Source organism: Oxyura jamaicensis, chromosome 4 (genome assembly GCF_011077185.1).
Source record: "Oxyura jamaicensis isolate SHBP4307 breed ruddy duck chromosome 4, BPBGC_Ojam_1.0, whole genome shotgun sequence".
NCBI classification, from domain to species: domain Eukaryota; kingdom Metazoa; phylum Chordata; class Aves; order Anseriformes; family Anatidae; genus Oxyura; species Oxyura jamaicensis.
The window spans coordinates 23,135,734-23,163,232 of record NC_048896.1 but is presented as its reverse complement, the minus strand read 5'-3'; the positions used below and the strand labels follow the sequence as shown (position 1 = coordinate 23,163,232).

The 27,499-nt window shown below is 46.8% G+C and overlaps 1 protein-coding gene across 1 annotated transcript in view; it reads right to left on the bottom strand.

The window, feature by feature from the left end:
• The window catches only part of FRAS1 (Fraser extracellular matrix complex subunit 1), a 156,140-nt gene that overhangs the window by 107,863 nt on the left and 20,778 nt on the right, over positions 1 to 27,499 (bottom strand). The window lies entirely within an intron of this gene.

The following is a 27,499-nucleotide window of genomic DNA, read 5'->3' as shown; positions in this document are numbered from 1 at the left end:
TGCCGCCACCAGGCTGTCATAAGCCATCTCAGGCCCTTGCCCAGCTGCTTGGGCGCTTGCCAGACTTCTCCTCCCCTCCCATCAGTTTCTCCAAGGTCTGAGCGGCCTCTTGGGACTCGTTACCTCTGGCGAGACGCTCGGAAAACAAAGCTTGCCTTCCCTGTCCTCCTGAACGCTGACTTCCAGCTCTCCTGGCACCGCACAGCAACGCCAGCAGCCCAGAGAAGCAGCCAGGTCTGCCCGTTCCTGCTTTCCTATGAAAACGAGCCTGATGAAGAAGAAACTCTGCCTCGAGAGCCAGAGAAGCTTCTAGCATGCCCCACACCAGCTTTGGCAGAGAAAGGATCTGCGGCTGGATTTGTGACACAGGGAAAACAGCAGCACGTCCTGGCACCGGCTCGGAGAGAGCAGGCTCCCTGCTGGCACGTGGGGCTCTCTGCTAGAGGAGATGACAGCTCCCGAGGCAGAAGGCTGGCACCCCGGGCATCCCCAGAGCTGGGTGCAGATAAGCAGAGCAGAATGAAGTGCAGACAGGGGCTCTGGTGGGCCTCCTCCCTCGTAGGCAGCATGCAAGAGATGGGTATCCCAGGGGAGGCACGCAGCTGGGCCGGATTTGCCTGGCAAGGTTCAGCCTAGCAGAACAGTGAAGGTTAGTCCGTGAGCACAACGAGAGGATCGCCCCGCGAGGAGTGCTGTGCCTTGCTACAGGCAGCCAGCTGCCAGCATTCACACCACTCTAAGGCTTTCTCAAATGGTAATGCAGATGGAAGAGAGTCCCTCCATCTTGCAGCGAGAAGGAGGGAAGTGAGGGAAGGAGCCTCTCTTCCACTTACCATCAGAAAGCCTTGAAGTTCCACAGCTAAATTGGCCTGTTCTTACTTACAGAGTCTTGGTGCCTCCGTAAGACATCTCACAAAAGCAAGGGTTTGCTGTTGGGTAACCCACAGGGTGAGTGCTTTGCTGCCTTGGTTTCAGAAAGCTCTCCTCTTGCCTGCACTCGGCTCCTCTGCAGCCGCCCTTGCCAAACGCCCTCTCTCCAGCAGCTTAAAAAAGCAGCTGGTAGCTACGCACCGAGGTATTACCAATGATACGCTCTATCCATATTTTATTATCTGCTTTTAAAAGCCTTAAGAAAACAGACGGGAAGATGGGGTTCCTATATGAAGAGCTCTTTTACGTTAGACAGCCCCTGTGTGCACCAGGCTGAACTGACCCCGTGCAGGAGCTTTTCCTGTGCAGCAGGACTGCCACCCAAGCTGGTAAGCCTCATTTTAAATTGATGTGTCAGCCAGCCAGATTTTGCTGCTCATCTACATGATGGAGTGAGTTATTCCCATCAGTCACTTTACTCACGGTGTAAAGCACTACTTTACAGAGCAGAAAAGCCCATCTGTCTCCCCTGGGAAACAGAGCTCTTTGTCCAAATGAAACGGCTTCATCTGTGACACCGCATCAGCAGCGCAGACCTGCGAGCGGGAGGGTCACCAGAAATCCTAACGCCTCCTCGCTGCTCCTCATCCATAGCAAATGATGCTCTTCACTCGTGGCAAAGCTCCCAAAGGAACAAACGCTCGGGCAGGATTGGGAATTTCGGGAGATGCTCTGCTGAGGACGGTGGCAGCACTCACCCCAAGCACGGCAAGGATGGCAGCAAGCATGCAGCCCCTTGGGGCAGTCTATCTGCAGGCAGAGAGGAGGTGGGTTCTGCTCGGGTGATACAGCTGGGTCTCTCCTCTCCTACACGCAGCTGGGGCTGCAGGGCAGAAATCTAGAAACCATCTCTGCCAGCAGACTTACTGCACAGCTACAGAATAAATGCAGGTTAAGTTATGTACGTGCAAAGCTTGAGCTAGCACACAGGTTGTGGTTAGCTCTTCCAGCTCTTTAGCAAGCCCTTACCACGCTCAGACCCCCTTTAACACCGTGAGCATACTCACAACTCCTAACATCCTCCCACTGGCAAAAAGTGGCGTTTAATCCCCAAACCCGTGTGGCAGACCTATTGATTTATTCATGCTCATTTGTTTCCAGCTGGAGGGGGAATCCGAAAATGGTGGGTGGCGAGGGAGAACATCTGTGCACGGACGATGCCAGCGTTGAGGAGCAGTCTGCGTTTCAGAACTGGCAGCTCACTGCAGGGTGAGGCTGCTGGCATGCCACGGGGCTGGTGCTGGCCACTGGGAGAGGAAAGGGAGAGGGCAGGTGGAGCACCTCGTCTCTCGGGGGTGCACGTACCGCTGCTCACAAGGGGCAGCTGGGGCTCTAAGCCTTCACCCTGTAGCCTCTCGATTTTAATTTAAAGAAATAAGTAGTATTTCCATGGAGGAATGGTGGCCAAAGGACTCATATGGCAAGCAATCAGTGCTGAGCCAGCCTTACACACATTTGGAGATGCAAATGCTCAAGTTTCTGCTAAAAACAACCTCCTCTCCTGACTTCTCCCTCCTTGTTTTCTATTGTTTCTATATTGCAATGTATTTCTGTATTTCTATATCTCTATTTCTACCAGCAGGCTGGGTCTCCCTGGGGGCTCAAATCAGCTTTTTTTCCAAACCCACCACAGGCGAGAACCTGAACTGGACCGCAGGGTACCCAGTACACGCCTGCACCACCCGCAGGTGTCAAGGACTTCCACTTGCTGGTGGCAGACCAACACCTGCACATCACCGCAGGGTTTTCAGGAACTTGGAAAACTACCACCTGGTTTTTCAGATACGAGAGCCTTCCCAGCTGCTCACAGATCTCACCGTTCAACGTTCAGCTTCGGATTGCTGGCTGTGGAGCACCAGACCTGAAATTAAATTGGAAAATCTGACTCCCGGCGACAATCAATTTTCCTGATCTCTCCACGGGAAGGCGGGGGTTTTATTCACAGTAATGCTACCAAATGTCTGAACGCTACAGCCATGGCAAATTGAGCAAAACGCCATGTCCCAGCTACGAGCCGTTGAGGTGCAAGCCATTTCATCCTTTGGGATGGCTCAGAAGAGCGGGACGCCTCCTCCGTATGCTTGGTGGAAATACAGAGAGGAACTGGGAGGTTACTGCAAAGGCTGCGTTTGGGTGGTGTGGCTGGGTACTGACTATTTTAGGACCACATTTAAAATTAATTTTAACACGCTCCCTGCACACACCCAAGTGTGTTGCCAACAGCTGCTAATGCAGAAAAGCATAACACGATTTATCAGTGCCTGTGCAGAACTCTCCTGACCTGGAAATGCAGACTGTAATCTTTCACTGCCAGTATTCTCATTATTCTTTATTTTTTCCCATTTCAAACATGCCTCAATGGTTAAGGTGACCAAAGAGGGGCCAGCAACTTCCCCACTTTTGCCCCCAGCTAACCACAAGCACCTGGTGAGCCCAGCCTGGGTAACGTGCTCGAAGGGACACACAAAGAAACTGGAAAGTTCTTAGATATTACCACTTACAACAGAGAGCAAAACTTGATTCTGCAGACACTTAAAGAAGAGCTGTAAATCCACGTTACATCTTCTCGAAGGCACTGAGCCTCGGTGGATAAACGCTGTGCTACAATTTAAGCACCACATCCCTATCCTGTTAGGACTGTACTTTTATCAGTGACAATTTAAGGGGCTTTTTCCTTACAAGTGCTAATATAATTAACGGCATAAATAATGAAATACTGTGCACAGAACACTTTGAAGATACAAGGCGCTCCTTAAGCACCGAGCAGTGCCATCAGAATTAATTAATTCTCTGGCTTTCCCTACATCAAAAGAAGAAGGGATCCCGACTCAGCCGACCTTCCGACGCCGAGCTGCAAGGAGAGCGGCGTGCGCTACCTGTTCGCTGTGCACAACAGGGACCGCGATGCAAGGCGTGCTCCCAAGCCTCCGGAGCTGCAGGCACCCGGACACAACACAAACCAAACCCCAAGGCACTGGAGCACAGCACGAGCACTCGGTGGCTTCGGAGAATGCTGATGAGGAGGAAAAGGTTGGAGAGAAAGCCTAATAGCTGCACTCGGAGGGAAGACTGAGGAGGGAGGGCGTCTGCTGTTAATACCAAAAACAGCCCGTGCTTTATTCCGGTGCAGTGGCTGGAAACAGGGAGAGCGCAACAGCGGGTTTGTGTCCCCCCTTCCCATCCCTTAGGGCTTCGTGAGAACACTCCGGCAGTCCATAAAGTGTCACTGGATGCTGCGTTCCCCCCGCAGCACGGCAGGCTCACGGACCTGGTCATCTGGCTGGGACACTGCTGCAATGAGTAAGCAGGGCAAAACCAGCAGTCTGCAGCTGAAGCCTGAATTTTAGCCAAGAACCAAGCTTGAAATTTCTACCACCACGCTGCAAACGGCATGGCTGGCACTGCTTACCGGGCGCCCTCCTAATTCCCTTTCCTGCCGGTAGGACAAACCATCAAACTGGATGCAGAGAGGCCCGGGAGTGGCAGGTATTGGGTGTCTCAGAGGAGGAAACCGAGGCTGCTTTGTTGAAACCGCGGGCAGAGCCCGGAGCAATTACACTTTTGGTAACAATTACCAGCATCAGCCACCAGCTGCCAAGTGAGGAGACTTGGCAGCTCGCTCACGCTGCTTTCATTTCTCATTTCCACTCCAATTAGCTGACAATACCGGGCAATTGGCAGAAGAAACACAGACGTAAGGGAAGCTGAGAGAGCGCTCCGTGGGCTGCGGGGTGGATCCGCGAACGGGGCGATGAGGAGATGAAAGTAGCTCAGGCACATTAAGGACTCCTGGTGCCCGGTGAGGCTTAGACTTTGTGTTTTATCCTGTGTAACAGGCAGCAGTTGCCAACGCTGGGGGTGTTTGCAAATCTGGTACGTGATCATGTATACCACCCCCTGACAACGGTCTTGTAGTGGGCTTATTACAGCATGCTCCTAAGGAGGAGGACGTGGGCATGGCTTGGGTCTCCGAAACCAACCGGCAATTTGGCTGATCTCGCTGATCTTCTGTCACCCAGGTGCTGCTGCAAGCTTCATCCTACCTTTCATACTGACACAAAAGCCGTCACTTAGCTCTCACACCAACTGAATTCCCCATGGCCAAACAGCGTATGTGAATTAAAGCAAATTTTGGAAGTCATCAGCTCTAATCATGGTTTAAATCTTTGTTTAGACCAACAAGCCAATTGTTTTTCTGCAGCAGCGCTCCTATACAAAGATTAACGCATTCTGATTGCTAACCACTAAAGTATATTCATCTGCAGTCAAATACATCCTTTATAATAAATACTACGTATTATTTCTCCTGTCTGGAAGAAACACTGCCACCTTATTAATAATCACTTACGTGACTGTAGTTTACCCCACTTTTATTCTGGCTCTTACACATTCTTTCCCTGTTGTAATCAATTCATGGCCATACTTCTAAAATGACAAGTTAATAGCAATGCTATTTCTAAATACTCTCTATGAGTTCAATGATTTCCTCTGCGTTGAGTATGTACGAAAAATCATTTTAGGAGAATTTTTTGCTTTTAAAAGCATTTAATCAAAAGTAACAGATGCATCTCACTGAGTTTTTAAGAACTGGTGGATCTCAGCCCAGATTTTAATGCTGAAAGGTGTTTTTCCCCTGTCCCTTTTAGCAGCCCAAATCAGACGGGTGAGAACACAAAGACAGACACTTGTGGTTCTTCCAAAAACGCCCTCCATGCAGTTCACAGTTCAGAGACTTCCTAAGCCAGAAGTCGTGCTGCTGCATTTTAACACGCTTACGGCTTTCTCCCCTGTGCATCTGTCCACTCTCCCCTTGAATCCAGGTAAACTTTAAGCATCGACATTTCACAGCAAGGCTTTAGCACTTAACCACACAGGGAGCGAAAAAAGCATCTCCCTTGTGGAGAAGCACAGCCTGCACCGAGCTGTTGTGAAGCTGGGGCAAAAACGGGGGTCAGGCAAATAAACGGCAGGATAATGCACCGGATCCTTGCAGAGAGCAGGCATTTTCCCAGGAGAGCAGCTGAGAATAGCTATGGGCAGGAAGGCGGCAACAAAGGGAATAAAGAGGAAAGCCTGGAAGATGCACACTCCATTGCTACTGCTGCAGGTGACTCCTGAGCTCTCAGGCAAGATTTTTCTCTCCTCTGTGCTTGCACCACCCTTCCCATCCTGTGTCTATGCCTTATTTCCAGGCACTTGGAGCAGTCTTTCTTATCCCTTCTCCAGCGTTTGGGTGCCCTGATCTCAAGGCCTGAAAAGGAGCTGGTGCCAGGCTGTTTGAACCAAGCCAGCACAGAAATGGCAATGCTGCTGATCCTTGCCTGCCCCCGTGGATGCCATGAGGCCGTGAACAAACCCCTCACACACACGCCTTCGGTGGACCGAGCTTGGAAAGGGCCCGAGGAGGGATGACCATTAAACAGGAAAGGATTTTTCCATTTACTTTCCTCCGCTGTGAACTTTTTCCACGCCCAGTTGTGTGTTAGGTCTGATGAAGCACACACCCCAGCAATTCTCAGCATCCAGAAAAACATTTGGGGTCCTCCTGTTGTGGTTCCCCCTCCTCCTCTACTCCACATTTCTTAGCCTGCCACCTGAGAAATTTCAGACATCCTCCCACAAATGACTTCTGAATGGATACCAAACCCAGAATATTTGATTGGGAAAAAAAAGGAGGTAAAGGGCTGATTCAACCTTAGCTTGATCAGAGCTTTAATTATAGCGTTTATTCAGGTATGATGACTACCTCCAGAGCAGCAAAAGTCACATTCTCTGGCCTGTGATAGCATATGCGCAAAGCACGGGTGCACCTAAAGGCAAAGTGCAGCTTTACCTGTCCACAAGCACCGAGGAGGTTTTATTCTACCCCCTAAAAATGATGCTGCTTGTTTGAGAGCTGAATGCTGAAGGCTACAGAACCGCAGGCAACTGCTGTCAGCTACTGCGCAAGGAACTGCAGCTCGAACAGAAAGGAAAAAAATCACACATTTGGAAATGGCCATTAAACCTCCTTCATCCAGTGCATATATTACAAGAGATTCCCTGCAGAGCACAGCCTTACTATAGTTGGCCTTTTGAGCACTTTTTTTTTTTTAATGTTTTCAAAGGGAGGACTCTGTAAACCCAACAAAGCTATGTGAAACGACGAAGTAATGTTGCCAGCAGGATGCAGAATTTCACATTCATCCTGTCATGCTGCTGAAACGCAGGTAACGCTGGGCCAAATGCTTCAGTGTTAGCTGTACCTAGGCACGGCAGAATGAACGAGACAGACAGATAAAAGGCTAAGCCTTTTATCCCATTTCTAACAAAATACATCAGGGTACAAAAATCATTGCAGCTCAGCCAGCTGATTCAGCAGAGGAAGAAAATATCCTTCAGTAAAAGTCATTTGCAATCGGCCCTCGAAGTACTGTCCTGGTTGAAACGTAGCTCTATTTCTACTTCCTGAAGGCAACAGTACACCCTAGGGCAATCCTGCAAGCCACTTTAGCAAATACCTGCGCATCTCCAAGACCAAGCTGGATATTTAGGAAGTTTCCTTTGAAAGTGCAAAGCAAGGCATAACGCCCTTCGGATCCTCCTGGTGTTACTGCGGATCCAAGCACAGTAATCCCTCACGCAGCTCCCAGAAAATACAACCCTTCGTGTCCTTAACTTTAATCTGTGATCCTCACGCAGGAGATTAATAAACCGGTTCTCTCTTTCCTTCAAAGGGGGCAGGAGACCCCTGCAACGGCCCTACAGCGTCATGAATCTGTGAACAAAGGTTTTGTTACTGAACAAATGTGATTGGGAAAGGCCTGGAGGAAAAAGAGATTTCTTAGGCAGCCTTCATGTCCTCTAGGACTGTTTCAAGAGCCCCTGGTTCACTGGGAGCTGTCAAGATTTAACAAGGTGCTAATTTTATGACTAAAGAAATTGAAATTAATGGCAGCAAAAGGTATGAAGCAGCGCAGTGTTTTACACGAATACCTAGGCTCCATGGTGCCTACTGTTACAAATGATTAAACTAACCAACTTCGGCACGCAGAAGATACAGGCTCAGAAACAAAATTGGGCTTAAAATATCCTAAAAAAAGGCAAAGATTACGTATTTCTGTGCTTCTTATAAGGAAAGGGGTCTCTGTGATAAGAGATGCTCGTTTTGAAATGCTTCACACCTCCCATCCTTTGCCTCATTTCCTTTCTGTCTTACACCAAGCTTTCAGTAGAGCAGTGTTTGGTGTTCCTCCACACCGCTGCCCCATGTCTTCAACAGGTCCCTCAGGGAGGTTTTTCTTCCTGCCGCACAAGAGAGGGACCATCCCGAGGACCTCACCTGTGGGGAACCAAAAGACCGGGACATGATTCACAACGACAACGGAGAGCATGTGAGGAACAGACAAGACAATCTGTTAAATACTGCTGCCCAGATTCAAACCTCAGCTCCAAAAGGCCCTGAGCTGCCAATTAACAGGAACAGGGAGAAGCATCACGCTTACACTGTCCCCATTTCTTACCCCCCTTCTCCTACACATCTGCCACCAGCCCCCCGGGTGGGGAAAGCCCAGGTCTGTTGCCAGCTCTCTGGCAGGCCCAAGCGATGCACCAACAGCAGTTGTGTGATGAGCTGCCCGCTGGCTCCCTCGCACAGACACGTCCTGCACGAAAACCAGAACCAAAACCGACCGACTGGCACCTGCTCAAAGCTGAGTCTGAGGTGAAGGAAGGGCCTGAGATTTCTGGAAGGAAACACTGGGGTGGATGTGGGTAGTATCTTACGGTACGCTGCTATCAGCACTCTCCGCACACACCTGAGAACCAGCAACTCCTCCAGCTGTACATTTTTTTCTTATTACTGTTTGATTTAGGGATTGTATCTGCCCAGTCACTATCTGCATTATCAGCACATTCAGCCGCCTGGAGAGCGTGCAGAAAAACAGAACACACAACCGGTTCACCTTGAGATATGCCAGAACTGGCTTTCTTCCCCAGCCGACTTATAAAAAAACAAATCAGGTAGTGATGAATATATATATGCATTAAAAAAAAATAGAAAAAAATTAAAAAGCCAACTCCCATTGTAATTTGAGATTGTAACTCCCAGCACAATTATCCCTGGAAAAGAAGGGAAGACCCAAAGAAAGATTTTCCTGTGCTCGTCCTTCTGCCTCTGTGCTATGAAAGCACGCGTACCACCTAAAGGAAAAATCACATGTGCCTGTAACTGCAGCTCAAACTATTCCAAAGACACTCCTTTGGCACCGGAGTGGTGAATGATTGCCAGGACAGATGAAGAGTGACAGGTCCTCTTAGAGCACGGCAGGAAGGAAAGCAGAAACTGTTGAGTTGAGCAACGTGGTCCCTACCGTTCACCGGGTCGCACGTGCTTGAGAATCATGATCCTTGCAGTGACAGCCGAGTGCACCCCACGTGGAACAAGCTGAGGAGAATTACTGACAATTATCTCTGGTTCTACAAGAAGGAATTCCATGGGTATAAGATTACCCTGTCGTTTGGTTGCCTTATTTCTTCCACACACCCCTCTGCTAATAGGAGGTTTTCCTACCAAACCGTAGGGACATGCAACCAGGCCCTGCTTGAGGAATTAACGCGTTCTATTTCTCCATAGACTCCCTCTTTTTCATAGATCACTCACTTTTTATGAACTTTTCTTTCTCTATTGCACCATTAAATAACAGGAGCACAGCCTTGCACTCATGGCTAGTCAGAGCTAGAGAGAAAGGTGACCTCCGGGTGGCAAACTGCCTCAGCAGTGGCAGCCTGAAAACGAACAAGATGCCACTTACCCACAGGGATCCGCCATCGAGCTGGATATTCTCTAAAATAAATAAAGGAAGCTTGACTAGTGATGCCAAAAGCACTGACAAGACCCTGCCAGGTCGACGCCCTGAGCTTCGTGCTGGCACCAGGTACTTAGCACCAGAAAAAGCAGCAAGTTCAAGAGGAGGAGCACAGGCAAAAAGTTGTTCAGGATGCCTGCAAGGGATCGGTTTTGGCAGCAGAGGGAAGAAATAATGACAGAGAGGTCGGTCAGCTGAATCACGAGCCACTGCTTTTCGGGGAGGCAGGGACAAGAAACAGTCCCGTAAGGCACTGACACCCTGGTTCACGAGTCAGCTAAGGCAGAAGCAAAAATCAGGGCACAGTTGGTCTCTGCAGGAGAAGCATCGCTGTGGCAATGAGCATGACTGGCTATTAGCCACAAATAAATTGCATCATGCACTGGTAAGTGGCAGCATTCAGCGAGAAGTAAATTGCAGATGTCTTTGGGCTCGTGCTGGAACGATTTGTTTTGCTTTTGTTATTCAGAAGCACTGCATGAAAGGTCATGGCAAAAAAATATCTATTTCTTTAAACTTAAAGCCCTATAATCCTACCTAAAGTACTTTGAGTTTTTCAGTGCATAAGAATGCGTAATGCGGTGATTCTGTGAATTGCTCTTCCAGTATAACGCCAGACATGTCAGGAGTTGCTCTGAAAATAAACACCATCCGTACTGCGCACATCTCCCCAGTTTGCTCACTTTACTACAGGTTTGCTGCTACTGAAAAGCCAGTTTTACAAAACTCGACTGTCCAGACTCGAAGCACGCTAAGGGACAGAGATTACCATAACCTCTAAGGCTCATGCACATGAATTTTTCTCTCTTGCTTTCTTCTCAGTACTTAAGAATAAATCTGCGGTAATAGCTGAGGAACAATTTATAAGGTGACCAGAGCAGTCAGGGTAAGAAAGAGCACAGGCATAAGCATTTATTTAGACTCCTGAAAACAAACCGGGTGGTCCTTAAATCTCTTTGATGTTCACAGTTTTAAGAAGGGATGGTTTTAGACAGAATCACTTCATTCCTTCGGTGTAGTGCTGTCTTAATCTACAGGAGCTGCTCTGCGAAGTATTTAGTAGAGGCAAAACCTTTGCATCCCTCAAGTTCAGGTTGCAGAAAATGCATCTCCCCTCCATCCTCAGGCATGCAAGACTGGGCTGAATATCACTGAAAATAACACATGACAATTTGGTTTCGTTAAACTTCTAGAACCATGTTAATTCTGTTTCTTTAATAAGCTTCAATGAATGCTCGCTAACGTGCTTTTTCAAAGCGCATCTCTTGGGTAGAGGAAGCCCCAGGCTTCAATGTCCACATGCATTCGGAGACGAGAGCCTAACAGAGAGCTTTCACCACATTGCTCTCGGCGCTGCCGTGGATATTCGCCAGCCTGAAGACTGCTCGCTGACATGGTGTGAGCTAATTCTTGTCGCGCTGCTTCACGCTTGGCTAGGAGTAATTGCTGCCTCATTACAAATTTAATAATGACACTGTGATATGGGATCACTTTGCAATTTCCTTCTCTTCCATTTTTTCTTTTTTCTTCTTCAACACCAACTGCTACAGATTCCAGCGATTTTAATTAATTTTTCTTTCCTTAAAAAAAATAAATAAATCCCATTGTCAAGGTTTTGCTCAGGTAGTGCTTACAGAGCTTTGGAAACATCTCCACAATGCGTTTAACTCCAGGTTCCTGCAGGACTCTGAAAAGGTTTCTAGTTCTCCTTCACCTGCTTCTCCTCTGAGAAAGTGCGATGGCTGCCTGTGCCCTCAGAGGTGCACTGCTTCCCACAAGAACAAAGGGATTTAGGAAGAGGTGCACTAGAAAACCTCTTTCAGGCCCTTTCCACGCAATGGGTTAGGAACAACAAGCGCAGCATTTCCCATTTTGCTCTCACCTTACCCCCTGTAGGGAGAGCTGGATCTTAAATCTACCTCTACCCCACGCAACCCCAGGCTGTACAAGGGGCTCAAAGCAGAACAGCGGTCACACTCACCTTCTCGCTGCCAAACATGACAGTCTGCTGAGCACAGGCTGTGGGAGGGGGATGTGGCATTGTTCCTTTGTAATCTGAGGGGACAGTTATTTTCTGGAAGCTCTTAAATACTCTCTGAACAAAGTGCACCATGAAGACCACTCCGGGTTCAAGTGTTGCTCTGGCCAGTCTGAACTTCAGTGAGAGGTTCCTCAGACAGACAGCGATGTCTGGAGAGATGATTTCACACAAAAGGTATGAACACGACCCATCTGATTGCATGGGTGAAAATGTAAGGAAGAAGACCTCCAAAGAAAAAGGTTAATTCTTTGCTGCACAAGACCTGATTCTGAGAACGCTGCAGCGAACATGAAGGAGCAGTCCTGGAGCTCCGAGACCTCAGAAGGACTTTCAGCAACTTGTTCCAGTGCAACCACCTCTCCCCGTGACCTCGGTGACAGCAGTTCCCACTGCTAAGGCCTTGGTGCTTCTCATGATTTTAGGTGTCTGTCCACACCTTACTTCTCGTGATTTTCAAACAAGTAACACATAAACAAAAGCATAACCAGACAATAAAATGATAGCAGTTTTAGAATAATATCTTTTATGCTTTTCCATCTTCTTCCTTTGCCTTTTCTCCTCCCAGTAAAGAAATAAAGCCGAACTGGGAGACACAAGAATATTGAACCCACTGTCTTTTTTAATGGCTATTTCCCCATGGCCACCAGATAATCTGGAAGGGGAGAAATAAAGCCCTGCCACACCAGTAAGAGCTGATTTGAACTTGAAGACCCAAGCCCGCTGGACTGAACAATGTCAAAACAAAAACTTAGGTTTCACTAAGGTGCACTGTAAAGACAAAATAACAAAACACAGGCGAGAATGCACAGAATCCTAAGAGGAAAGAAACATATAATCAACGATCTCTACTATCACGAGACACCTGGAAGCACATGCTGGGCACTGTAATTAAGACAGGCGAAGTGCTGCAGCGACAGCACAGGGCACGTGCGGATGCAGAGCTGCTCACATCCCTGGTACTGTAAATGGAATAGCTGATACGACTCCGGGGAGGAAGCCACATGATATTTATGATGATAGGGTTAGCTCAGGAGAAATAACTCTGTTTTACTGCAAATATCAGAGACAAGGAAGAAGACAAACTATCCTCTCCAGCACTGCTCTTTCAATCCTCTGCGCTGCAAGACTTTCAAGGAAGTCTGTGCACAACAGCGCGATGGGTTTTCCAACCAGCTGCAAACACCGGCAGGCGCCAGCTACCTTTTACAGGTATAAGGACATGAGCTGTTCCTATAAACTGTCTCCTTTCTGAGCACAACTCTCAGGGTTGCCATCTTTTGCCCAAGTCCAAGGAACTTTGCTTCTCCTGAGCTGCCCAGAGTAATTGGAGAGACTGTGGAAAGTGTATCCCGAGGCTTTTGGAGAGAAATTGCTGTAACACAGGCATGGCCAGACAGCCTGTTCTTCACTGGCTTGGGGCCATTAAGCATTTCAGTGCTCTATTCTATGCTGCAGTAAATATTGTGCTTTAAATCCACCTGATAGGTGTTTAAGTCCTGTTGTTAATCTTACTTTCAGGTTCTGGGACACAAAGCACAGGTTTATGGGTCTATTCTGCAAGCTAAGAAAGCCTGAAAAGAGCTACCACAGCTGTAACCCTCACCAACTACCGAGCAGCAGCCTAAACAAGAACATTTCTGTGTAGGGCACCTATACGTGGTGTCCTTTCCACCATTTCCTTGCCAGAGTCCAAGCAAGCCGGAAAGCTGGAAAAAAACACAACTCACCACATCATACCTTAGAGCTGGATTTATGTTCAGTGTCTGGAGCTGCATACAAACACAAGTTTGGAACCAGCTGGGATCACACAGGATGGTTTGGCATGAATGCTACGTGCACATCTGGCAGCGTGGACTCATCACCTTCACCTTAGGAGCGTCTCCTACCTGCAGGAACGCATGATTCTCCTTGCACAAGCTCTGTAGTATTGACCAGAGGTAGAGCAGTGAGGTGTAAGTGGAGAGCGGCTGCATTATCACCTTTCAGAACAAACATGTTAAAATAGCAGCTACAGCACGTGGGAATTGCACCTGTGAAGCCTGAAGGCAGCCATCTAGCAGCTTCCCCCTGAAAAAACGCACCAGGCAGCTTCAAATTGGGAAAAGCTCCTCAAAATACAAAGGGTTACCAAAAGCAAACCTGCCTACTCAAAATTCTTCAGCTTCCCCCCACCTTCAAAGGGACATCAGTCTTTTTGAAGCCTACAAAGCGCAGCGTGTGGCTGAGGGAGGACATCTGCGTGCAACACCACTTCTTTCAGTCGATGAAAGATGCCTGATGAGGGCCTCGAGAAAGCCAGGGCTCTCCCTTCAAAAGCAGGCTGCACAGGGGAAAAGCCAAGTGCTCCACACTCCTCTTCCCATCCCTTGCCAATCCCCATCAGGCTGAGATACTGAGGCAGCCAAGCCGCCCTGTGCTTGAAAATGGAGATAAAAACCTGCTCCTTATCCCATTATTAATCTGCAGAGCTTTCCCATCCCCTCAAGACAAACAAAGAATACAGAATTTCAGAGTCTAGCTCAGTCTTGGCTCAAAAGCAAGCCAGAACAAAGATTTTGTACAATTCTTACCTGAATGATCAATCTCGTTAGCACTCCTACGTCTGCAGACACAACGTACACCAAGACCCAAGTGCCCATGAACCACGTGCACAAGTCAAATCGCATCCCCCCCCCGCCCCCGAATCCCTTCCCACCCCCCAGTTTGCACTGTGGTACAAGAGTTTTATAAAACAGCAGGGCTCCTCCCTAGGAAGAGGGGTAGCCGCTCCAGTATAACTTCCACAGCAGCCAGCCATACGTTATTACAGCCGTGTTCACACGCTGTATCTCCAAAATGAAAACTCTGCCATCCAGGACACCAGGAAAGGGTGGATTTTTGCTCTCATTGCCATGCTGAAGGGGGCACATCCAGATCCAAGAACATCACCCCAGCCGAAGGGCAGAAGGGTTGGGCAGAAGGAGAGCAGCCAGGCACCCAGGTTCCCTGCTGGGCTGAAGAAAAGGGACTGCCACTTGTGATAATCTCTTCCAGCTGCTTCACCTGCTAGGAATCATCAGCACATGGTCCCCACCGCATGCTACGGGATAAGAAAGGTCACAGAGACTGTCCAAAACCGAGAGCCTGCCAGCAAGCCCTGCTGTGCACGCTCAAGGAAGCAAACCGTAATTCAGATGCCTGACAAGGTGCTGCTTTGGAAAAAAGGGATAATGCCAAAAATTATTGCAAATGCTTTGAGTCAGAAGCAAGACTAAGCACTTTCTGCAGTTTCCTATAAAGTATCTTTTGCATCATTTCTCCTTTCTTCTCTCTGCTATTGCTTCGTTTCTTCTTGCCATGAAGCGTTCAGTTCTCCCTGCTCTCACCATTTTACTTCATCTGCTGTTTCCCACTTTGTTTCCCTGCTGTTTCCCTGCTTTGTTTTGTTGGTCAGCTCTGCTCCTTCCTGGTCGCTTTCCAAAGCTTCGCTGGCTGTGGAAAGTCACAACGTGACATGAGGAAGATTTTGCCCTCCCGGTGCAGTCTCGTTATCCAGATGTCTTGAAAATGTTCAGAGATGTCAGACAAAGTCTCTGAATCTCCTAATTTTTATGTTTTTAAACTTTCCCAGAAGGTAAGCTCACTCTAAAAGAAGACACTTCAGTGGTGATTTGAAATACTTCTGAGAACAAGGACAGTGAAGTATTCCACCAGAAACACCTAGTTTCTTGAAAGCGTTTGTTCCCAAAATCTAACTGCTCAAAGGAAAATCATTTTGGACGCTGCCACCACACGACCTGACGTCACTGGCAGCCGGTGACACTTAAAGGACCCAAATGTAAGGCAGATCCAAGCCTGGCAGCTTTGCTGGCCCTAAACCCAAGGACTGCAAGCAGTCGTCTCTCTCAAGGAAGAGTCAGCAACCAGTGTCACGCAAGAGGAAAAACTAAAGCTCTACCACTTAGGGGAAAAAAATATATATTATTACCTTTTCTCTCCAAAATGTCTCCCGTGGATGTTGAGCCCTAATTTTCCGCTGGACACATGTCCCATCCCAAGAGCTGAGATATTGATTTGAGCAATGCCGATGTAATGTAAAACAACTTTAATATTTCAGGTGGTTGGGTCTGGCAAGTCTTTGTCAATGTCATTTAAATTTTATAGAGGCATACGAAAAGGGATTTATGCCAGATGGAAGTCCTAGGAGTGCCCCATCACACACAATTCTCATACTATGTCCACTGTTCCAGTGTCACTGCAAATTGCACAAATTCAAAGGAAGGAGACAGCAGGGAACCGTTCTCTTAGGAGAGCAGAGAATCATCCTCTTAGGAGACTGGCAGAAAAGCAGAGCTTTCCACTTTGTGTCAGCAAGCTGTTAGTGAATGGCAGTCATTCCATAAAATGAGCAGCAATGTCTGTTTTACTCCTGTGTGGTCACATGCCTAAATCACACCTGGAAATAAGCGTCCCCTTACGTGATAGTTTCAGCAAAATGGACAAAATCAGATAAAATCTTAGAACGTGAACTTATCTTGGATCCCCACAAAGCACTTCCCTCAGAACTAAATTATCTAAGGGTGTTTTGGCTGCAATGTGCCTCTTGAGAGCATCTTTCTAAAGCCCAAAACACTAGGCATCCATGACTTACTAGCATCCGGTTACGCATCTTGCTTGCTCTCTCCACGATCTCCAAACTCTGTCCCGAGGATCCAGGTATCTTTGCTGGCAACTGAAGGGGAACGCTGCCTGGTGAGTACACGGAAGCACAAATGGTGCTGCTCTGAAACACAACAGCACTAATACAGAGGAGGTGACAGTGAGCAAAGCCACCTTCCTCGGAAGGAGATCTCCATTACCACACACCAGAAAAAAACACCTTTCAGAAAGACTGTAAAGAGGAATGAGATAAAGTGCTCCACAAAAAATTCTTTAAAAGGACCCCTGTAATGGCAGATAGCTGCCTTTTTGCAGACCATTTGTGTGTTTCTCTATGAGCAATCCAGAAATAAAGCCATCATTCCTCATTTTTTAACTAATGGAGTCCAACAAAGCCAGCAGAAAGGCATCTTTTACTCCACTGCTTGATTTTTTTTCCTTCTCCCAGCCAAACAATTATTTCATGTTGTTGTTCATCCAGGCAAGCTCTCCACCCTCAACTTCCAGCTAATGAATCAAAAACAAAGGCTGCACTTAACCAAACCCACGTTTGACCCTGCATCAAAGCTGTACCTTGACCTGCTTTGATTCTCCCACAGCTAAACAAAATTAAACAAGTCCCTGGCCTACAATTAGCTCATTTCATCCTATCCTCCAGGCAAACTGAACTTCAGCCCTGCTAAGGATGGGGGCACCAGAAGTACCCTTGTGCAAACACTGGGCTTGTCTTAATTACTCGATCTTTGTGCATTCAGCATTTTGCAGACACATCAGCAAGTACAAGGCTTCCCATCCTTTTTTTTTTTTCCTCCACTCTTTCTCTCTTTGTATCTTGTTAAATTCAGGAAAACGAATCCTTCAGTTAGAAGCTGGGTTAAAGCACAATTGCAGGAAAAATGTGCAAAGTGTCTGCTTACGCTCCAGCAAATGAGGGAACCGTTATCATCCATCCAGTTGTCACCAGTACTTGTATCATATGGTTAGGCCATTATGATTTAATTCTTTTATATGGTATCTCAAAGTCATTTACTTGCAAGAGCTTGCAATTAAATGGACCACATCGGCCACGGTTGCACGAGGTGCAACACCCATTATCACAGCCACTCATCAGTACTGAAACGGGCACCCCTCATCGCATTTGAGGACGTGTTCAGCAGCTTACGCTGGAGAAAGGCACGGATCAATGCGACCTGAAGTTGGTCAAACATCAAGGAGGCAGCTGGGATCAGTAAGACTCTTTGCAACACAATCTCCTACTGACAGAAGCCTACTGAATATTTATACACAAACTCTACCCAGAAGAGCTTCCTAAGCTAACTGCTAAGTCCCCAAAATAACCAGGCTCTCCTTCTCCTGACAAATCCCGTGGTTATGGGTGAGGAGTTATCTCACGTGAGACTGCAGTGGAGGGGCTTGCTCTGCAGCCGCTGCTTTATTTCAAGTGGAATGGCAATTCCCGGGACGCCAGGGCTGCTTTCCTCTCCGTTCATGTGCAGCAGATATGGCTTGTGACCTCCCACCGAGAGGAGCTGTAAAAACTAAGACACGGCCAACAACAATTTTGCTGTTGCCCAAAGCAGCAAAATGTGTTCCAGTGGCTAACCACATCCATCAACCCCCTCCAGTTAGTCAGCCCTGCAGAGCACGCATATAACAACCTCCACAAAAGTGCTGGTGTCAACACTGCACCAGAAAAAAAAAAAAAAAACTTTAACCGTTTCCTTTTTTTAAAACATTCCCCTAATTAGAGACGTTTTGAAGCTTCCCATAAACAAAGCCTTGTAAGAGGAATGCAAATAAAGACAAGGTTTACCCAGAAGACCAGAAAACCTTGACTACTTCAGTCTTCTTAAAGCAAGAAAAAAGAACCTCCAAAGTACCAAACCATCCTTTTAAGATTTTTTAGAAACCCTCCTGAAGAATGCCATGTTATACAGTTCTGTGGGGGCAGTGAGGCAGGGATTATTTTGTCCTGTCTGGGATCTCATTTTCAGGCAGGATTCTCCCCAGCACCTTCCCCCCTACCAGTATGTAAACCTCTGCAAGTCGCCGTCTCCCCTCCTCTGTGTCTGTGAAATGACGATCGACATTTACTGCTGTCCTCTCGCCTTCTGAACTTCAGCAGGATTTCTCAGATCAAAACGAAGACAAATACCGGTTCTTGCGCTCAACACCACGTTGTGTTCCCTGTATATTCTCCGCAGTCAAAATATAAGGCAAGACCTTAAGTGTAACAGCAGGCTTCCCTCCGGCGAGGAGACGTAAGATGATTTTAACTGACAGAACCACTGAACGTAGCTGACGTCAGAGGTAGGATCGTCACAGACCTGCTTCTGGTAGGATTATAGATTTGAAGGTTCCTTGGCACTCATCCATTCAAAAAGCATCGTGCAATAACATTACCTGGTTCATCTAGGAGACTTCAGTACTATGCAGCACCTGCCTGTGCATGGTACCAGCTACTCCGTAGAAGGATCTGTCCCTAAAAAAAAGAATAGCTGGAGAAAAATATGAAATGGAAACACCAGCTGCAGAGACACCCAAGTCACAGCTGGTCACTAAGTGTAACCTCTGCTACCATCTACTTCTTGCTACAGAATCACACAAATTCATTTTTCACACAAAGGAGCCAAAAATGAGGAAGGGGGCACCGCTTCTCCCGCTGAAATCCACCCCTGCACATTCCAGCTCCCATCTCACTTGCAACAGCTTTGTCTCATCTTGTACTGTCACTTCAGGAGGACGGCTTCCAAAATGGAAGCTGATCTGGGTATTTGGGCTTGGAGCCTGCAGACGAGGAGATTTTCACTTCTCCACTGAGAATCCCTAGAAACTCCAGGGAGCAGGAAACACAGCAGCACACCACAACACGACTGGATGCGGCTCTACAAAGACTCGAGAAATGAAAAACAAAATAAGATACTTAACAGACACTTCAGGAAGAAAGGAATTTAAAAATATAGATATTCTAACATAAAAAGCACCTCACAAGAAGCACGTGTAAGGTCTGCTAACACAACAAGCCAGGAAACAAAGACTAATGACAAGAAAAGTGGAGTTTATTATTACCAACTAAGATGATCTTTCAAGTGATGGCTTTGCTAAAGAAAAAGGTATACAGCAGCTCCAAAATACACGAAAAGGATGCCCAGTGAGCAGAATGAATCCAAGTCTCCTGGAGCTAATGCAGGTTAGAGATGGTGGCCCTGAAATACAGAGGCTTTCTGAAAAAGCCTCAGGACAGATACATAGGCGTAGATTGATAGATATCAATATATACATCTGTATCTGAGATGCTCTCCTGCTTTCTGCCCAGTCAAAACTGCAAAGGAGGCACAGGAACCTGAAAACAAACCTGACAAACAAAAATTTTGGTGAGTCTGATCTGTTCTTCAGTCACACAGAATGGATGTTTCCTTGACGATAAGGAGAACTTTAGATGTTGCACTTCACAGTCAGGAACATGCACTCTTTCAGCTAGGTTTCCTTTTAGTGCTCAGAGGGTTAGCTTTTGCAAGGAAACGTGGCAAGTCATGACTGAAAAAATAAGGCAAGCTCTCCTAGATGCCTCAGTGCAAGCAGCGATGCATGGCAGTCTGCCCTTTTTGGTATGTTTGCCTGGACGAGAGAGCTTTACCTGTGGTCCCACTCACATTCTTAATAAGAGCACGCTGCAGTCTGACCCAGAGCACAATTTGTGTCTCAGCTCGCCACTGAAGAGATGCCAATATATAAAGCTGACCCTCCACCCTTCATTTCCTTCCATCATCTGTTAATTGCACCAGACATTTTACACGTAAAGCACCTCCACAAAGAGCCAGCAATGCGCTGAAGTTATCAGACGCAGTGGCTCTGCACAACGAGGAGTCTCCAAAATCATTCCTTGCTGTTCCCTTACTGAATCAAAGAACCACGTCTCCACACACAACAAACGGGCTGCTCAGATTTCACAAGACGCTGCTATTTCCCACTCGGAGGAAAAAGGCCACATAGGGCAACTGGCAAAAGCTAGGCGAGGTCTCCGCAAGAATCTTCTTTTATCCCAAATTCTCCTGAGATGAGGCACTTGATATGAGAACAAAAAGTTCTGCAATTCTTGTGAATAATTAACGACTGTACAAGAAAATGCTCTTCTTGGAAGACAGCTTTCCTGAGCAAGCACAATTCACAGCGATGGAGATGAAGTAACAGGAAGGAGAAGGTGTTAACCAGATGATGATAAACCAAAGATTTCTCCAGGAATGTTCCTTCTCAGCGCATCTGCAAAAATGTACGTACTGGGACCTCACGCACAAAATAAATGCCTTGGCAAACGGGAATGCACCAGTGCCACTGCACGAGGCACCAGCTCCAGCCCAGCCCAGGTCAGAACAAGCCCTCGATCTTGCAGCCTTCCACGTGCTTTACTTAACGAACGGGGCATATCAACAGGAACAGCGATACAAGCTTGATCTTTGCAGGATTTAGCACGAGTTAATGTAATGAAGTTCTGCAAAAGAGTGCAGTAGACACAATTATGCCTTTGCATACCATTAAAAAACTAGTTAATATAAAAATCTGCTTTTGGCCCACGTTCAAGATTCCTAATATTATGTGTAACACAGCACATTTTTAGTCTATAATCGAGAGGTGGCTTACAAACACAGAAAAAAAGGCTAAGTGCAGAGTCACTGCTGGCCCAGGTAGGAAACGAGGTGCTGCAAAGTCCTGAATATCAGGTAAGCCTGCCACAGCTCAGCTCTCTTGATTTCAGTTTGACAGACATGAAACAGGTTTGTGAATCCCCTCAGAGGACCTTGAGGTATTTCAAGAAATCTAACCAGTATTTTTTGTTCTGAAAATATTTTTACAACTCACAGGACAGCTGGATTGACAGGGTTGTATACTCTTCTATAGACAGGATGCAGAAAAACACAGAAATTATGGCAGGTCTTGTACACGAGGGCTAATTCTGAGCTAGAGCTGCTGCTGAAAATCTGTGGCTTGCTTTTGCAATGGAGTACGGGGGGAGAGGCAAGGGAAGCAGTCTGTGGAAACCACTTGGAAACACCTTGGTCACACATTAAGGATTATTCCTCTCAAAGAGTTTGGGCTTTTTGACCAGCTGCGGAATTTTATTCCCCAGGTGCCGTGTATTTTTGGCCAGTCCTTCCAGCTGGCACACTCAAGTGCTTCCAGGTACCAAAGCAAACGGCTGTTTTCTCCAGCAGCCACAGACACCAACACAAATTCCACAAATCCCACAATAAATCAGGCCACAGGGCTGAGATATAGGCACACGTTCAGAAGACTGACATAAAAAGCACATAGCTGACAGCAGGCAGGATGCAAGGAGAACATCTCCAGGATAGGGCTGGCACTCCTGGTGACGGTGTTTCTGAACCAGCTTCCAATTCTTCCCTATTTCCCCCTAATCCTTATAGGCCCTTTCTTCATTTTAGGTACAAAACACACAGCAAAGAAGCACAGAGACAAGATGTGTGCCCACGCTGCTCTGTCGGTCTTTCGTCTCCACCCGCTTTGCCTTCTGAACTGTCAGAAAGGTGTCTTTATTTCCTTCATCACTGTACCTTTTATAAGTTCAGTTTTCTGTATCTGTTTCCTAAAGCTCCTAAAACAGAACCTGAAATTGCATGTAACTGGAAATCTGGAAAGCAACTTATTTGCCCACATGCATGTAAAATGCTATGGTTTTTCCCCATAATGGCTTTAAACATGTTTTAATTGCCTTCAGCTTTGCAATTCCATCTCTGGGATCTGCACCAGAGAACAGCTGTGTTTCAAAATCCCCAAACTTGTAAATAACGTGTGCCTCTCCCTGTGGGAAGTCAAGTTTCTTTATCTTTCTCCTACCGATTCACGCCCATAGCTTGACCAAGAACATCTCCCTGTTCAGGAACTGTTCTGCATTTTCCAGACCTACCCTGCCTGCTTACATCGAGATGCAACGTGGACTGCAGACTGCAACAGAAAAGAATTAGCAAGGCCGTTTTTAAATGGCAACAAAACAAAGCCCTGTTTGGGGACCCTTCTTTCCTGGGCAATCACGTTTCATGCTACTCCAATGCAAAGGGTGATTTATTTGCTGAGACTTCATTAAACAACGCCACCGTCCCTGTAGGGAACAGAAAGACGTGTTCCTTTGAAAAAAAAGAAATGGAATAAAGACCTTTCCATCACTGCAGCCTCTGCAGGAACGGCTCAGAATTTGAAAGCAGCACATTCCGAAAGCACAGCCAGAGTTTAAAAGTAGTACTGTATTTACTGGAGCAGGAGTCTTGCTGTGAAAACATGCATCTTCCTGCAATTTGTGATTTTAGGACCATTTAAAATTATTTTCCTCACATAAAACAGCTTCTGCCCTTGATGCTTATTGAAGTCAAGTGCTAGCTGGTGTTTATATGGGAGAGAAAATATTTCAAGGCACTATTATCTCCTGTACTTGCAAACAAGGATTTTATTGCTTCTTAACCCCAGAAATGTACCATTTTATTTCAGCTTCAGAAGAAGTAATGATTACAAAGGGACAATCTCCGCCAGGCGAGAGCCTTGTTTAAGAGCAATCTGTCCTCCAGTTGCGCCTGGAGACCGCACGCTAATATTGCAGAACGCCCCGGTGCCATGTGCCATAAAAACACACCCTGCAGAACTGCACACGAGACAGGAGGAAGGTAAAATCCATCATCCCTTGGGGAAAAGAGCCCCCAGACTTTATCATTTCACGCGTGCATGCACAGAAATGACACGGCCATAAAAAGTCAGAGAGGAAAAGGTGAAGGAGATGTGCGTGAGGGCTGCAGAACAGAGCAGACTTTAGAGGAGACAGGTGTGCAGCTCTGCCCCAGACTACAGCGTGGCCTTGGGCAAACCGCTTAGCAGCTCAGCATGGCTAAAACAGGATGAATGCCGCCTTTGTGCCGTGGCGGCAAACTGAATGCAGACCACAGGGGTACCCGATTTTATAGGAAGGGCAAACACGCCGTAACTTCCCATCTGCAAAAACGCTCTGCAATGGGAAATTCCTACCAGAACTGTGAGCACACACCTGTCCCGAAGCAGGCTCTGCAGGCAGTGTGTCACAGCAATAGCCATGGGATAAAAAAGCTAAAATCCTGGAAAAAAAAAAAAAACATCTTCACTTTGGCTAAAGCTCAAGCCCTAAGCTGTCTGCAGTTCGGCTGGGTTTGGACTTGCATTACTTTATTTTTTTTTGGTACTCGACATGATTGGCAGCTTGCCTGCCTCGCAGCCATGTCTCTGGCTGCCGAAAACCAGGCTAACAGACATGCCATTGATACGCCACTCATCAGCTTTGTAGAACCGTAGAGTTTAATCACACGCAGGGAACAAAACACACACGGGCTTCCTGGGCTGTACCTGAGGAGAAGAGAACAAGGGAGGGAAGGAACAGGCACCATGCAGTTGCTCCAACACCCAGGACGCCGTACAAGCAAAGTGCTGTACAAAGAAGCAAGCGTAACAGCATTTTTAGAGCAGGACAGAGGATTTTCCCTCAGTGGAAGAGTTTCCAGAGGAAAAAGGAATTTTGCAGCATTTCACAACAGATTACTAAAATGCCAACACTTCCCCTTATATATGTGCTTGACCTGCTGAGCACAGACATTGTACCAGGCTTTCTGATGAGGCCCAAAGGCCAAAATCTCTCTTCAGCTGCATCTAACCCGTGGGGAACCAGAAGCGATTCCCATCAGCACTGACACAGGCCAGCGCAGGGGCAGCCTTCTAGTCCTGGCTACATTAAATCTTTGCACACAAAATTGCATTAATAATAATAAAAAAAAGACTTAACACCAATATGAAGGAATTTCATTGCCCCCAGTTTACCTTTATTAAATGGTGCATCTTTTTTACTCGCTTCCAACATCAAAAGAAACATTACGCGAGAGCAGTTTCTCTTTCAAGCCCTCCAAATTACAATTACGGTTTTAAAAGCCAATGTTTCCCAAAACAGGTGTTTAAAGCCTACATTCACGCAGCAAAATATTCAGTGCTATTCTCCAAAAATATTGTATTCAGTTGGGCCTCCAGAAGCCAAGGGGAGCCACCACACAGTTAAAAAAGCAGCGAAAAGAATCAATACACAATCAGGGTCCCTAAATCTACAGCCTGGCTTCAGCCTCCTGATTTTGAAAGAGCTACACAAGTCATGATTTAAAGAGATGTCCACAAGCAAGGATTTGGGAGAGGAGGGAGAGGAGGCAGGGCAATTTGGGGGGAACATTTGGGAAAAAGATACCTCCTTTGGGTATTAGATATACTATAGCTCCTTTAAGGACAAGCCGTTATCAGCACGTAATTCTCCAGAACAGGCGAAGGGGCACAGCTATGAGCATAAATACTCAGAAAAGTCCAATACGGTGTCACCTTCTGAATTCAAAATAGGCAAAACACACCAAGACAGAGCAGACTACAAGGAGAAGAAGCGCTCTGAAATAGGAGCTTGGCTTTTCCTCCTCAGTTAATCCTCCCTGCCTGGGAAGTGAAAGCCCAGTTAATTTAACCGGCCTTTTAATCGGTCCCTTACCACTGCAATAGGTGGGTTGCTTGGGGTGAACCCAGGAGTTACAGATGAACTAACCCAACGGGGACCTCCCTCCATCGGGAACTCTCTCCTTGACCCACTCTCCTTCATGCCCTGCTTCCCAGCGCTGGCACCCCTGGGACCCTCTGCTGAGCAGACTCAGCTTGCTAAATCAGCAGAGAATTAATTACTTCTCCCTCATTCAGGAAATCCCTCTGAGGGGAGGCAGGGGAAAACCTCCCTTTTTGCAACAGCACACTGTTACCTACGATTCAGTGCAACTTTTAATGACACCCTCACGTTTCCAGCGACAGCTGGCATGTGCTGAACTTGCATTTGTTGGGCTTCTCTTTAAACTAGAAAATAACGCTGAGGATATCGATGTACAGCAATGCTTAACTTGTACAGTCAAACATTAACCTGCAGCCAAAGTTACACTCAAAGCCTCCTAAAAACCCTGCATTAACAATCAAACGGGGCAGCCAAGTGAAGTCGGCCTCCTGTGCGTTTTCCTCTCACAGCCAGCAAGAAAGAATTGACCAAATACGTTTGGCTGCAGAATATCAGGAAGGATTTAGCACATCAGATAACGCAGGACTTGCTGACTAAGAGGAACTCAGCAGACACTAGCGAAGTTTTCTTAACTCAGGCCACCAAGGCTATACCACATAAGGAGTTTAAAAGCTTGTGGTTTCAAATTCCCCGCTGAAGGGTAAGAGGTAGAAGACATTGCATCAGTGGGTTTAGACACTGGAGAGATATTTAAACTTCCCATGGAGTATTTTTGTTTTCTTCCCTCATCGTCCTATCCCATTTCTCAGAGATTATAGCACCGCTACCGAGTTCGCTTAATGAGGTTTACACAACATTATAGGTACTTGATTTAGCTGTCACAGCTACCATCTGTAATTAATCCTCCCAGGAGCTAGAACACTGCACTGCTTGTTCCTGCAAGCTGCGTTTCTGATGCGGTGCAAGCTTATAACCTCCATAACTCTGCTCTCGCACCGCTTTTCTGCCGTCGCAACTTCTCTGCATTCATGTGGCCACTCGCACCAGAGAGCATGATATCCAGGCTGTAAAGGAGCTGGATGTGAACAGTAACGGGACTAGGAGGGAGCCCTTCCCCTGTTGCCTTTCCTTTCTCTTTTCACAGAGCAAGAAATAAAGGAGCACACAAGTGATTCGACCATCCATGTTTGGAGGCTATTTCTGTACAACATTTTGCACACAGCAAGCGTGATCAAGACAGATCCTTTAAAGCTGGAACAGGTGCCGTTTTCAGCTCGTACTAACTTATGCACAAGAATTACCGTAGTAAAAAGGCAAAGAGGTTACGGCATTTCAGCCTCCCCTTCACTGCTACATGAAAAAGCAGGTGAGACGAATCCTACAGCTTCTCCATGACGCCATCTATGCTCCCGTACTTCCACAGACCTCATACCAAGATGGAGCTTGCCTTGTTTTTAAAGCAAGACAACCTGTGCTCATTGACTTCACAGAATAAATGAATTCCTGATTCTGGTCCAAAAGCTGCAATTTAAGCATAGCGTTTCTTTAAGGGAAAAAAGCCAACTATGATTTAAAGATTTCTAGCGATACAGAGTAATTCATAGCACACCTCAGGGAACTGTTCCAATCATTCCCTCCCGTCACAGTTAAAAGTCTACTTCATTTCTAAACCAAATTTATCTAGCTTTCAGTGTCTGGCTCCTCCAGTTCCGTATTGGCAGAAGAGTTTTATTTCTTGGAATTTCTGTTCCCTCTGTAGTCTTTTCCACCCAGTGCCCAAATTAACACTCAGCCTCCCCTTAGAGAAAGCACACCTTTTTGTCTGAGTATAGCAATCCTGCCGTGCCTCCCCAAACCCCTATCAGGCAGGTGTTGAGCAAGTTACCAGCAGAAAATTCGCCTTAAATAAGAAAGCATGCAAAACCTGGAATTCTCCTATCTAATCTCTCCTATATCTTATGGCCAAATTTATCGAGGCCATGTTCACAGATACTCTTCTGTAGCAGCACACGTTAACTCTGTAAACAAGACCTGTAAATGAAAACATCCCCGAAGTGTGTTACCTTCCCTCACTGGGGAAGAAATAAGGGAAAAAAGATGGAGGAGTTTGTTCTTTGAGAAAAGTGAAGAGTGACCAGATAGGAAACAGGCCAAACCCCCAATGCCTGAAGACCCCCTCAAGGTTTGTTCTCTCTATCCAGTTTATCTCTGCCTGAAGCCAACTCTTTGGCAAAGGAAACAAAAATGTGCAAGTGGTCCTGGCTGCTGGTGCAAGATAAGAAGAACTGAATACTTCTGTGGTAGATTCTGCAGATAACCTGCTACATGTGCCCGAAGGAGTCATGTGCAAACGCATCAACAAACCCATGAGAAGTTACTGCTTTCCAAGGCAAACCCCGCTTTGCATTTCCAGTTTGCAAACTTGGTTCAGACAGTGAGTGAGGAGCAACCCTTATGCTTTTGAACCTCTCAGTCATTCGTTCGCTTTAA